The sequence below is a fragment of the Triticum urartu genome, chromosome 7A (assembly GCF_056163025.1).
Source record: "Triticum urartu cultivar PI428250 chromosome 7A, HENAU_Tu73, whole genome shotgun sequence".
In the NCBI taxonomy this organism is placed as follows: Eukaryota; Viridiplantae; Streptophyta; class Magnoliopsida; order Poales; family Poaceae; genus Triticum; species Triticum urartu.
This window is the reverse complement of record NC_141879.1, coordinates 466,657,286-466,671,186: the sequence shown is the minus strand read 5'-3', so window position 1 is coordinate 466,671,186 and position 13,901 is coordinate 466,657,286.

Below are 13,901 nucleotides of genomic sequence, written 5' to 3'. Positions count from 1 at the left end.
ACCCCCTCCTCAATTTTCGTGTCGTCAGCCACCTCCTACCTACAGCCGCCGCCCCCTCCTCGGAATCCATGCCCGGCCAGCCCTCCACCGCCAATTGGCACGCCACCACTGGCCGCAGCCGACACCCCGTAGCCAACCAGGGCCGGCCACCTGTCCACTGCCTTCCTCCAGCCACCGCGGCCCGCGGAGCTCGCGCCAGGCCCGCCCGGGCCCCGATTTGGGCTCCGAAGCCCGAACCACGCCGCCCCTGCGCCCCGAGCTCCAAATCAGGAGAGGAGCTCCTGATCCGGATCCTCGTCACCTGCCTCGCGACCCTGCCTGCTCAGCCTCGCCGGAGTTCCCACCTCGTCGGAGATGAGTGGCCGCCGCCCTATTCCTCTCCTCCTCCCTCTGGTTCTCCCTCGTATTGCCCTCTCATGATCCTTTTCTCTCTCTCAGGAAAGCCCCACCGCCTTATGGGGTCGCCACCGTCATCCTGCAGGTCCGCCGGTGTTGGAAATATGCCCTAGAGGCAATAATAAATTGATTATTATTATATTTCCTTGTTCATGATAATCTTTTATTATCCATGCTATAATTGTATTGATAGGAAACTCAGATACATGTGTGGATACATAGACAACACCATGTCCCTAGTAAGCCTCTAGTTGACTAGCTCGTTGATCAATAGATGGTTACGGTTTCCTGACCATGGACATTGGATGTCATTGATAACGGGATCACATCATTAGGAGAATGATGTGATGGACAAGACCCAATCCTAAGGATAGCACAAGATCGTGTAGTTCGTATGCTAAAGCTTTTCTAATGTCAAGTATCATTTCCTTAGCCCATGAGATTGTGCAACTCCCGGATACCGTAGGACTGCTTTGGGTGTACCAAACGTCACAACGTAACTGGGTGACTATAAAGGTGCACTACGGGTATCTCCGAAAGTGTCTATTGGGTTGGCACGAATCAAGACTGGGATTTGTCACTCCGTGTGATGGAGAGGTATCTCTGGGCCCACTCGGTAGGACATCATCATAATGTGCACAATGTGATCAAGGAGTTGATCACGAGATGATGTGTTACGGAACGAGTAAAAGAGACTTGCCGGTAACGAGATTGAACAAGGTATCGGGATACCGACGATCGAATCTCGGGAAAGTATCATACCGATAGACAAGGGAATTGTATACGGGATTGATTAAGTCCTTGACATCGTGGTTCATCCGATGAGATCATCGTGGAACATGTGGGAGCCAACATGGGTATCCAGATCCCGACACACTTAAGGTTCGATGACGCTAGGGTTATAAAGGAAGTTTGTATGTGGTTACCGAATGTTGTTCGGAGTCCCGGATGAGATCCCGTACGTCACGAGGAGTTCCGGAATGGTCCGGAGGTAAAGATTTATATATGGGAAGTCCTGTTTTGGTCACTGGAAAAGTTTTGGGGTTTATCGGTAACGTACCGGGACCACCGGGAGGGTCCCGGGGGTCCACCAAGTGGGGCCACCAGTCCCGGAGGCTTGCGTGGGCCAAGAGTGGTGAGGGACCAGCCCCTAAGTGGGCTGGTGCGCCTCCCACAAGGCCCAAGGCGCAGCAAAGGAGGAGAAGGGGAAACCCTAGGCTTAGATGGGCCCTAAGGCCCACCGTGGGGGGCGCCCCCCCTCTCCCCCTCTTGGCCGCCACCCCAAGACCCATCTAGGGCTGCCGCCCCTCTAGGGGTGGGAACCCTAGAGGGGGCGCACCCTCCTCCCCTTCCCCTATATATATGAGGCCTAGGGGCTGCCCAATACACGCGATTTGATCTCTCTCGTTGGTGCAGCCCTCTCTCTCTTTCTCCTCATATCCCGTGGTGCTTGGCGAAGCCCTGCAGGATTGCCACACTCCTCCACCACCACCACGCCTTGTGCTGCTGCTGGATGGAGTCTTCCTCAACCTCTCCCTCTCTCCTTGCTGGATCAAGGCGTGGGAGACATCGTCGGGCTGTACGTGTGTTGAACGCGGAGGTGCCGTCCGTTCGGCACTAGGATCATCGGTGATTTGGATCACGACGAGTACGACTCCATCAACCCCGTTCTCTTGAACGCTTCCGCGCGCGGTCTACAAGGGTATGTAGATCCACTCCTCCCTCGTTGCTAGATGACTCCATAGATAGATCTTGGTGACACGTAGGAAAATTTTGAATTTATGCTACGTTCCACAACAGCCGGCACATGCGCCACGTCGCCGGCGCTCGTTCTCGCCGTCCCCGTGCCAGATCAGTTGAGCTGCCGCCTGGATCCGCCGCCCCCACGTCCATCCCCATCGTCTGCCGGACCGCCTCGCCGCTGGACCGCCACCCCGCCAATGGTCGTCGTCGTTCCTGCCTGCTCGCGCGAGTGCGTGCGAGCACACGCACGCCTCCCGCGCATGGGCCTCGGCCCACTGCTCGCGTTGACCGCGCATCAGGCCCAGCGCCAGGCCTCCTCTAATTCCGACCGGGCCTCGGCCCATGGTGAGCAGCACCCGAGCCCCCCTGCACTGTTGGGGGCTTACCAGTTTTGGCCCGTTTCATGTTTTTTTCTCCAGAACGATTTTCCTTTTATTCCAGAGAATGTAGTTTTATAGAAAAGTCCTCCTTGTTCATGCATTTAATAACCCACCAACCGTGCATCATATTAAAACAAATTATATATGTAAAATGCTTAGAATTTTGTGTAGATTAATAATTTGCAACTTTCATCTATGTTTAAAATGTTTAAAATGTTGTTTGTTTAAATTAGCTCTTATGCCATGCTAAAATGCTATATGTCATGACTAAATAACCGTAGCTCGGATTTAAATAAACTTTATATGTAAATGGGGTAGAAAAATACATAGGTTAACATGGTGGCATTACTTAGTATGTTAAACAACTCTAAAATATGCTTTAAGACAGAACAGTACCAAATCTAATATATGCTCATGAGGATTTTCTGGAATTGTTGTTTGTCATTTCCGGCCTCATTTAAACTTGACTAGATAGTTAGTTTAATTATGCTTCACCTCTTGCCATGTTAATCAACATTTAATATTGTTGGGTACATAAACGAGATCGAACTAAATAACTTGAATGTGGTGTTCCGTCAATAGGCAACTCGTTGCATATTGAGCTCCACTTAATTTGTAGTATTGTTTGTGCACTTTCCCATGCCATGCCTCATTAAACCGGACATGCATCATACTTGGTTGTGCATCATGCCATGTTTATGTGGTGGTTGTTTTGTTGCTTCCTTCTTTCCGGGTTGCTTCTCTCGTTAGCTTCGGTTTCTTTCCGAAGTTGTGAGGATCCATTCGACTACGTCCATTTGTCTTCTTCATGGACTCGTTCTTCTTCCTTGCGGGATTTCAGGCAAGATGACCATAACCTCGAAATTACTTCTATCTTTTCTTGCTAGTTGTTCGCTCTATCGCTATGTCGTGCTACCTACCACTTGTTGTATCATGCCTCCCATATTGCCATGTCAAGCCTCTAACCCACCTTTCCTAGCAAACCGTTGTTTGGCTAAGTTACCGCTTTTGCTCAGCCCCTCTTATAGCGTTCCTAGTTGCAGGGGAAGCTGAAGTTTGTTCCATGTTGGAACATGGATATGTTGGGATATCACAATATCTCTTATTTAATTAATGCATCTATATACTTGGTAAAGGGTGGAAGGCTTGGCCTTATTCCTGGTTTTTGTTCCACTCTTGCCGCCCTAGTTTCCGTCATACCGGTGTTATGTTCCTTGATTTTGCGTTCCTTACGCAGTTGGGTGTTACGGGAACGCCTTGATAGTTCGATTTGAATAAAACTCCTCCAGCAAGGCCCAACCTTGGTTTTACATTTGCCTAACAACATATAACCTTCCCTTGGGTTTTCGCGGGCCCGAGGGTCATCTTTATTTAACCCCCCCGGGTTAGTGCTCCTCTGAGTGTTGGTCCGAAACGAGCCGCCTGCGGGGCCACCTCGGGGAAACTTGAGGGTTGGTTTTACTTGTAGCCTGTCTCATCCGGTGTTGCCCTGAGAACGAGATACGTGCGACTCCTATCGGGATTTGTCGGCACATCAGGTTGCTTTGCTGGTCTTGTTTTACCATTGTCAAAATGTCTTGTAACCGGGATTCCGAGACTGATCGGGTCTTCCCGGGAGAAGGAATATCCTTCGTTGACCATGAGATCTTTTGATGGGTTAAGTTGGGACACCCCTGCAGGGTTTAAACTTTCGAAAGTCGTGACCGCGGTTATGTGGCAGATGGGAATTTGTTAATATCCGATTGTAGAGAAGTTGACACTTAACTTAATTAAAATGCATCAATCGCGTGTGTAGCCGTGATGGTCACTTATCGGAGGAGTCCGAGAAGTGAACACGGTTCTTGGGTTATGTTTGAACGTAAGTAGTTTCAGGATCACTTCTTGATCACCTCTAGTTCACGACCGTTGCGTTGCTTCTCTTCTCGCTCTTATTTGCGTAAGTTAGCCACCATATATGCTTAGTGCTTGCTGCAGCTCCACCTCACTACCCTTTCCTACCCATAAGCTTAAATAGTCTTGATCTCGCGGGTGTGAGATTGCCGAGTCCTCGTAAATCACAGGTACTTCCAAACAGTTGCAGGTGACGATGATACCAGTGCAGATGACGCAACTGATCTCAAGTGGGAGCTCGATGAAGATCATGTTTGTTGTGTTGTTTCGTTTCCTGTTGATCAGTAGTGGAGCCCAGTTGGGACGATCGGGGATCTAGCATCTAGGGTTGTCTTCTTTTATTTTGGTTCCATAGTGGGACCTTGATTGTATTCTGGATGATGTATGTTTAACTTGTATTTGTGTGAAGTGGCATTGTAAGCCAACTCTTTATCCCTTTCTTATTGAGTACATGGTATTGTGTGAAGATTACCCCTCTTGCGACAAACCTACCATGCGGCTATGCCCCTAAGTCATGCCCCGACACATGGGAGATATAGCTGCATTGTGGGTGTTACACCTGTACTAAGCGGGAATACTGCTTGTGCATCCAATTCCACAAACCCCAAAGTTATTCCATATGAGTCCACCGTACCTACCTATATACGGTATCTACCTGCCGTTCCAAGTAAATTTGTATGTGCCAAACTCTTAACCTTCAAATGATCATCATGTTTTGTTATGCTCGAATAGCTCATGTATCAACTAGGGCTGTATGTATCTTCCATGTTAGGCGGGTTATTCTCAAGAGGAGTGGACTCCGCTCCTCACTCACGAGAAAATGGCTGGTCACCGGGATGCCCAGTCCCATGCTGTATGCAAATCAAATGAAAATAACTGCAAACAAAACTCCCCCGGGACTCTTGTTAGTTGGAGGTACTCGTTGTTTCGAGCAAGCCATGGATTGATGCTTGTTGGTGGAGGGGAGTATAAACTTTACCATTCTGTTTGGGAACCGCCTATAATGCGTGTAGCATGGAACGAAGGGCCTATCTATTTACTTTTATGTTGAGTCATCACCCTCTTATTAAAAAGCACCAGCTAGAGAGCACCACTATCATTTGCATCCATTATTGTTAGTTTATATTGAGTATGACTTGACTGGATCTCTTTTACCATGAATTACAATGTCTAGTCAGTCCTTGATCTTTAAAAGTGATCTATGTTTATGTTTTGCGGTCTTTGAAAGAGCTAGCGAGATACCATCTTGTTATATCATATCATGATTGTTTTGAGAAAGTGTTGTCATCCGAGATTTATTACTATTGCTCTCTAGTTGATTATGCCATTAATATGAGTAAATAAGAGACCTAAATGTTATTGTGAATGTGGTTAGTTCATAATCTTTGCTGAAAACTTGAATGCTGGCTTTACATATTTACAACAACAAGAGCAAACAGAGTTTGTAGAAGTTTTTCTTTATCACTTTCAGTTTATCAACTGAATTGCTTAAGGACAAGCAAAGGTTTAAGCTTGGGGGAGTTGATACGTCTCCGTCGTATCTACTTTTCCAAACACTTTTGCCCTTGTTTTGGACTCTAACTTGCATGATTTGAATGGAACTAACCCGGACTGACGCTGTTTTCAGCAGAATTGCCATGGTGTTATTTTTGTGCAGAAATAAAAGTTCTCAGAATGACCTGACAATCAACAGAGCATTTTGGAATATTTAATAAATAATGGAAGGAAGATCCACGTCAGGGTGCTCCCACCTGTCCACGAGGGTGGGGGCGCTCCCTACCCCCCTGGGCGCGCCCCCTACCTCGTGGGCCCCCTGATGCTCCACCGACCTCAACCTGGACTCCATATATTCACTTTCAGGGAGAAAAAAACGGGGGAGAAGGATTCATCGCGTTTTACGATACGGAGCCGCCGCCAAGCCCTAAACTCTCTCGGGAGGGCTGATCTGGTGTCCGTTCGGGGCTCCGGGGAGGGGAATCCGTCGCCATCGTCATCATCAACCTTCCTCCATCACAAATTTCATGATGCTCACCGCCGTGCGTGAGTAATTCCATCGTAGGCTTGCTGGACGGTGATGGGTTGGATGAGATTTATCATGTAATCGAGTTAGTTTTGTTAGGGTTTGATCCCTAGTATCCACTATGTTCTGAGATTGATGTTGCTATGACTTTGCTATGCTTAATGCTTGTCAATAGGGCCCGTGTGCCATGATTTCGGATCTGAACCTATTATGTTTTCATCAATATATGAGAGTTCTTGGTCCTATCTTGCAAGTCTATAGTCACCTATTATGTGTTATGATCTGTTAACCCCGAAGTGACAATAATCGGGATACTTACCAGTGATGACCGTAGTTTGAGGAGTTCATGTATTCACTATGTGTTAATGCTTTGTTCTGGCACTCTATTAAAAGGAGCCTTAATATCCCTTAGTTTCCAATAGGACCCCGCTGCCATGGGAGGGTAGGACAAAAGATGTCATGCAAGTACTTTTCCATAAGCACGTATGACTATATTCAGAATACATGCCTACATTACATTGATGAACTAGAGCTAGTTCTGTGTCACCCTAGTTTATGACTGTTACATGATGAACCACATCCGGCATAATTCTCCATCACCGACCCATTGCCTACAAGCTTTCCATATATTGTTCTTCGCTTATTTACTTTTCAATTGCTATTGTTATCACTACAAAATACCAAAAAATTACTTTTGCTACCGTTACCTTTTGCTATCCTTACCACTACTATCGTATTACTTTGTTGCAGATATTAAGTTATCCAGGTGTGGTTGAATTGACAACTCAGCTGCTAATACTTGATAATATTCTTTGGCTCCCCTTGTGTCGAATCAATAAATTTGGGTTGAATACTCTACCCTCGAAAATTGTTGTGATCACCTATACTTGTGGGTTATCACAACACATGTATATGTGTTCGACATTTTTTATGATCAACTCTTTCCTTTGTTTGACTAGCACATGAGCTCACATTCTTGCATGTATATATTTGTTGTACAACTTATGCTGGTTTGCTGAGAATAATTATCAGAAGGTTGTTTTAGACTAAAATTAATATATATATATATATGTAGGAATTTTTTATATAAATTCTTGAAGCTCTGTTTCATCCTTCAAGTTCGTGCATAGTTCAAGCATAGCTTATCTGAGCTATGTTTACTAGATTATTGCAGGAAGGACATTATGACGTATAGAGTATTCTGCAACTTAGGTCACCCAGGAGTTGTTGGCGTTAAAAGATGATGCTCGATGGGTTGAGCATTATCAAATCTTTAAAAATCTTGAAAAGGATTAAAATCACTTTGTAGTAAAAGGTCACACATAACTGTAATTTTGAACAGAGGTGCTTAAGCCTTGTACAGTGGTGCTCCATCCGTTCCACGTTTAATGAGTATAAATATATGTGAATGTTCTCTTTTTCAAGCATAACGCCCATCAATTTGATGTAATGTGATACAAACTTGGTGTTTCTGATTATACAAAATCTATGTTTTTAACAAAATTTATTCACCATGTAAAACATAGACAAGTGGTCATAAAACCTGATTTTTGTGCGGCTGATGGTTACAGTATATTGAGTATAGTATCTAATTACTTCGAACATGGTCTGTAATTACAACCCAAGGGGGTGATGCTTTGGTATGTTGGGAACAATATTAAAGAAGTATACACCCAGTTGGGTGTAATTTATTTTAGCAAATGAATAGTAGGATGTCATTTTCATCCAAAGAGGATAGCGATACAAGCAACACTATGAATAGGGCAAGGAGAGGACGGGGCTGGTGGCGCCGTGGGTGAGAGGGGAGGAGGTGGGGAGAGGAGCGGGTGGGCTTCACCATTGTGTGGAGGGGAGGTGCCCGGAAGAGATGGCGGCGGCAACACTGTGACGGGGAGATGAGATGAGGCAACAACTGGTGGCTGCCTAGCTGTGCGGGGACAGTAGAAGGCGGCTGTGCAGTAAGTAAGTGAGGAGAGGAGTGGTTTCTTTTTCCAGAAAGGATCAGCTTCAATGCGGTGACATCAATGTCGCATCACCTAATAAGTCATTTTTAGGAAAAATACCAACCACTGTATCTATAGGTAGCGTACAATTTAAAGTTCACTAAAATCAAAATGTGCTCACATTGTACCATGCAAATGAAGCTTAAGACAACATTTCTCACATTGTACGTAGATATCTTAAACATATCAAGTAGATCTTAGTTTGTAAAAGATAATTAGTTGGATCACTACTCTCTGTGTACTCCCTCCGGTCCTTTTTGCTCTGCGTATTAGATTTGCGTCAAGTCAAACTTTGCAAAGTTTGACCAATATCAAAATCTACAATACCAAATATTTATTTTTGTGAAACTATATTTCATAATGAATCTATTGATTTGACATTGTGAATGTTGATAATTTTTTATATAAGTTTGGTCAAAGTAGAGATATTTTGACTTCAGACAAAGCTTATATGTAAACTAAAAAGGGCCAGCCACAGTACATATAGTTCTATTAGATTTTTTATCAACTCGCATCGCAAGTGAAGTGAATTTCAATTACTTTTTGATTGTTACAGGCTATCATTTCTATGTATGCAATTTGTCATGCATTATGTTTATATATGCAACCGGCCAAAATATATTCAAAGCCCATAGCAACACACGGGCATTCTACTAGTATCGGTAAGCGTCAAGACATGCCTATGAATTATTCACTTGCTGTTGAACCATTTGATGTTTGGGGATTTGATTACATGGGACCTTTTCCTTCCTGTAATGGGTATACACATATTTTGGTTGCTGTTGATTATGTTACTAAATGGGTAGAAGCTATTCCAACCAGTAGTGTTGATCACAACACCTCTATTCAAATGCTTAAGGAAGTTATTTTCCCAAGGTTTGGAGTCCCTAGATATTCAATGACTGATGGTGGTTCACACTTTATTCATGGTGCTTTCCGTAAAATGCTTGCCAAGTATGATGTTAACCATAGAATTGCATCACCTTATCATCATCAGTCTAGTGGTCAAGTTGAACTTAGCAATAGATAAATAAAAATAATTTGCAAAAGACTATCAATAGGTCCAGGAAGGATTGGTCTAAGAAATTAGATGATGCACTTTCGGCTTATAGAATAGCATATAAAAATCCTATGGTGTCACCTTATAAAATGGTTTATGGAAAATCTTGTCATTTGCCTCTTGAGTTAGAACATAAAGCATATTGGGCAATCAAAGAATTCAATTATGGTTTCAAACTTGCCGGTGAAACGAGGTTATTTGATATTAGCTCATTAGATGAATGGAGAATCCAAGCTTATGAAAATGCAAAATTATTCAAAGAAAAAGTTAAAAGATGGCATGATAAAAGAATCCAAAAGTGTGAGTTTAAATTCAGAGAATAGGTTCTTTTGTACATCTCTCGTTTAAGATTCTTTGTAGGAAAATTCCTCTCAAAATGGGAAGGCCCATATGTCATTGAGGAGGTTTATCGGTCTGGAGCCACCAAAATAAATAATTCCGAAGGTACTAACCCGAAGGTTGTCAATGGGCAACGAATAAAACATTATATCTCAGGTACGCACATTAATGTTGAAAGTAATATTATCCAAACTTTGACACCGGAAGAACACATAAAAGAGTCCTTCCGGAACACTCCAGAATCGTGAAAATATGGAGGTACATGATACGGTAAGTAAACGGACTCCGAAAAATCCACAAAAATATTTTTTATCAGTTTTGGAATATTTAGAAAAATTGGAAATAAAGAAATTTCCAGGAAGTGTCCCCTGGTGGGCACAAGACACCCGGGCGAGCCAGGCAAGCCTGGCACGCCCATGTGGGTTGTGGCCACCTGCGACACCTTTCGTACTCCATTTTTCTACCATATGCTTGTCCTCCAAGATAAAAAAATCTATATATACTTCCCGAACCTGTTGATCACCGTATCGCGAAGAAATCCCCTATTTTCTTTTCTTGCTATTTTCGGTCAGATCTGTTGAGCCAAGCATCATGTATTCTTCTTCCTCCAACAACGTGGAAGAGTGTGCTTGATTGATGAAGATCGAGATGAAGAGAGAAGAGCCCGCGGAAGCCATCGGAGGAGATGAGAGCAAGGAGGTTACCGAAGATCAGCCCTCGGTCTTCGAACAAGCACTATGAGCCGAGGAGGAGGAGGAAGATATCCTTCAACCTTACCTTACTCACCTTACTCCTATTGAGATTGAAGCCTTTCGCATCATTGAAATAGTTTGCATACAAAATAAGTATCTCACTCATGAGAATATTATACATCAAGAGCACATCACCCACCTCCGTAGTGTCATCCATCGATTGGAGAATCTCTTGATCCTTAAGGATAGAATCACTTCATCACCACCATCATCATCTTCACCACCAAAGGAGAACTGAGTATCGGGTATGGGCACTCCCCTTGGCTTCCGCCAAGCTTGCGGGAGGTGCCCCAGTATCGTATCATCCCACTATCTTTTTGCTTTTACTTATTTTTGTTCGATCATTTTTCTTTAGATGAATAAAAGTTAGTTCAATCCTTTCTTCCTTGAGAGTTTGCTTAGTGATCTATCCTTGTAATCGTGTGCAAGTTATATAATAAAGTTTAGTTTGAATTTTTTTCTTTACTTTCATGTTGCAAATTAAAGAAAAGAAATAAGAAAGAATAAAAGAAAGGAAAGAAATAATGAAAAGATCATATACTAATCCTATGGTAGGTGATGAGACCACATAAGGAAAAGCGTGAGTAGAATATTTTATTAGAGATTGGAAAACATAGCATTAGTCAATGATGCAACACATGAAAGAATTAATAAGGGAAGAGAAGATTCACATATAAATATACTATCCTAGAAATCTTTTGTGATTGTAAGCCAACATCAAAATATTATATGCCAAAATTGTTGACGTTGGACAAGGAAGACAACTTAATGGTTTATGTTTGTTTATATTCACATAGAAGTCATATTGTCATAGATCCTTCAACATGTGGTGCTTGCCCCTATCTTTGCTAGCCAAAAATTCCGCACTAATTAGAGATACTACTTGTGCATCCAAAAGCCCTTAAACCCAAATCTTATTTTCAAGTGTCCGCCATACCTGCCTAGGGATTGAGCAAGTTCCCTCAAGTAAGTTGTCATCGGTGCAAAAAGGCAATAAAAATTGTTTCTAAATGTGTGAGATCATTTAGTGTAAGAGAAAATTGAGCATTGCACGAACTTGTGATGGTGAAGAATAAAAGCGACACACTGCATAATAAAGGTCGCTATCACAAGGGGCAATGTAATGTGACGTTCTTTTGCACTAAGGGGTTGAGAATACAAACAAATAAGCGCATGGCAACCTCTGCTTCCCTCTGCGAAGGGCCTACCTTTTACTTTCATGTATTTACTTTTATATAAAGAGTCAAAGTTTTCCTTCTATTCCTATTTATTTTTCTCCTTTGGCAAGCATCATGTGGTGAGGAAAGATCTAGGCACATATGTCCAGCTGAATATAGATAGCATGAGTTGTTATTGTTGACATCAACCTTGAGGTGAGTACGTTGGGAGGAGAAACTATAAGCCCCTATCTTCCTATGTTTCCGATTGAAACGTTTTGCTCATGTGTACTCGGTGAGTGTTAGCAATCATAGAAGACTATATGATGGTTGAGTATGTGGACTTGCCTAAAGGCTCCGACACGTGACCCTTCCTAAAAAGATGATGAATTGTAGTTGCAAAGTTGACTAAGAACATAGTTTGTTGGTTTTTAATAGAATTTTTGCTTTATACTTCGATTGTGTGATGAATTGTCACTTATTCATGAGAAATATATGGTAAAAGTTCTATGATAAAAGTCTTATGTTTAAATTTTCTTGTTGTTATAATAATCAACATGATGCTTCTATGCCCGTATTTTGTTTTTATCAACACCTCTCTCGCAAAGCATGTGGACATGTTTCTCGATTTTGGTTTTCTCTTGAGGACAGGCGAGGTCGATGCTTGGGGGAGTTCATACGTCCATTTTGCATCATGTTTTCTTACTTTTATTTATAATGTTTTTATCCATAATAATTCTTTTGGAGTAATTATAATGCCTTTTCTCTCATAATATGCAAGGTATACATAAAGAGGGAGAATTCCGGCAGCTGGAAATCTGGACCTGGAAAAGCTACGTCAGGCCACCTATTCTGCACAACTCCAAATGAGCTGAAACTTCACAAGGATTTTTTATGGAATATTTGAGAATTATTGGAGCAAATAACTACCAGAAGGGGCCCACCAGGTGGGCACAACCCACCTGGGTGAGCGAGGGAGCCCAAGCGTGCCCTGGTGGGTTGTAACACCCCGGATGTAACTTCCCATATTTGTAACACTGACTCTTGCCATTTTTAGCTGTAAGTTATGAGATTCCCTTCGTGGTTGGGTTTTTGTCTTTGTTTTGCATTTTGTTCATGTCATGCATTTCATATCATGTCATCATGTGCATCGCATTTGCATTCGTGTTCATCTCAGGCATCCGAGCATTTTCCCCAATGTCCGTTTCGCAATCCAACACTCCCACATGCACCGATGCACCCCTCTTGTCTCTTTTCGTGAGCGGGTGTTAAACGTTCTCGGAATGGACCGAGATTTTCCAAGTGGCCTTGGTACACCACCGGTAGACCGTCTGTCAAATTTCGTTCCATTTGGAGGCCGTTTGATGCTCCAACGGTTAACCGGGTAACCACAAAGGCCTCTTGTGTGTTGCAGCCCAACACCCCTCCAAAACATCCCAATAAGCCATCTAAACCATCTCCATGTCCTCCATCGTTGGATCACGATCGTGTGGGCGAAAACTACACCTCATTTGGACACTCCAAACTCCTTCTACCTATAAATATGCGATCCCCTTCACAATTTCGGGTCCAATAACCCTAGCCCCGCTCCTCCTTGCCACCGGACGCATCCAGACCGCGCCAGACACGTCCGCGCCGCCGCTTCCCTCCAATCCGCCGCCGCCACATGGCGCACCCGCGCCCACATCACCGCCGCCGCCCGGGGCCCAGATCCGGCCCGCCCCGGGCCGAACCGAGCCTCGCCAGGCCCGCGCCGCCCGCGCACTCCTCCTCCGCCTGCACCTCGCCGAAGGCCGCCTTGCTCCTCCTGCCGACGACTGATACGTCTCCAACGTATCTACTTTTCCAAACACTTTTGTCGTTGTTTTGGACTCCAACTTGCCTGATTTGAATGGAACTAACCCAGACTGACACTATTTTCAGCATAATTACCACAGTGTTATTTATGTGCAGGAGCAAACGTTCTTGGAATGACCTGAAACTTCACGGAGCCACTTTTCAGAAAATAAGAAAAATACCTACCAAAGATGAAGGCCAGGGGGCCCACCACCTTGCCATGAGGGTGGGGGCGCGCCGCCTACCTCGTGGGCCCCCTGTTGACTCTCCGACTCCAACTCCACCTTCATATATTGAGTTTCGATGAGAACAAATCAAGGAGAAG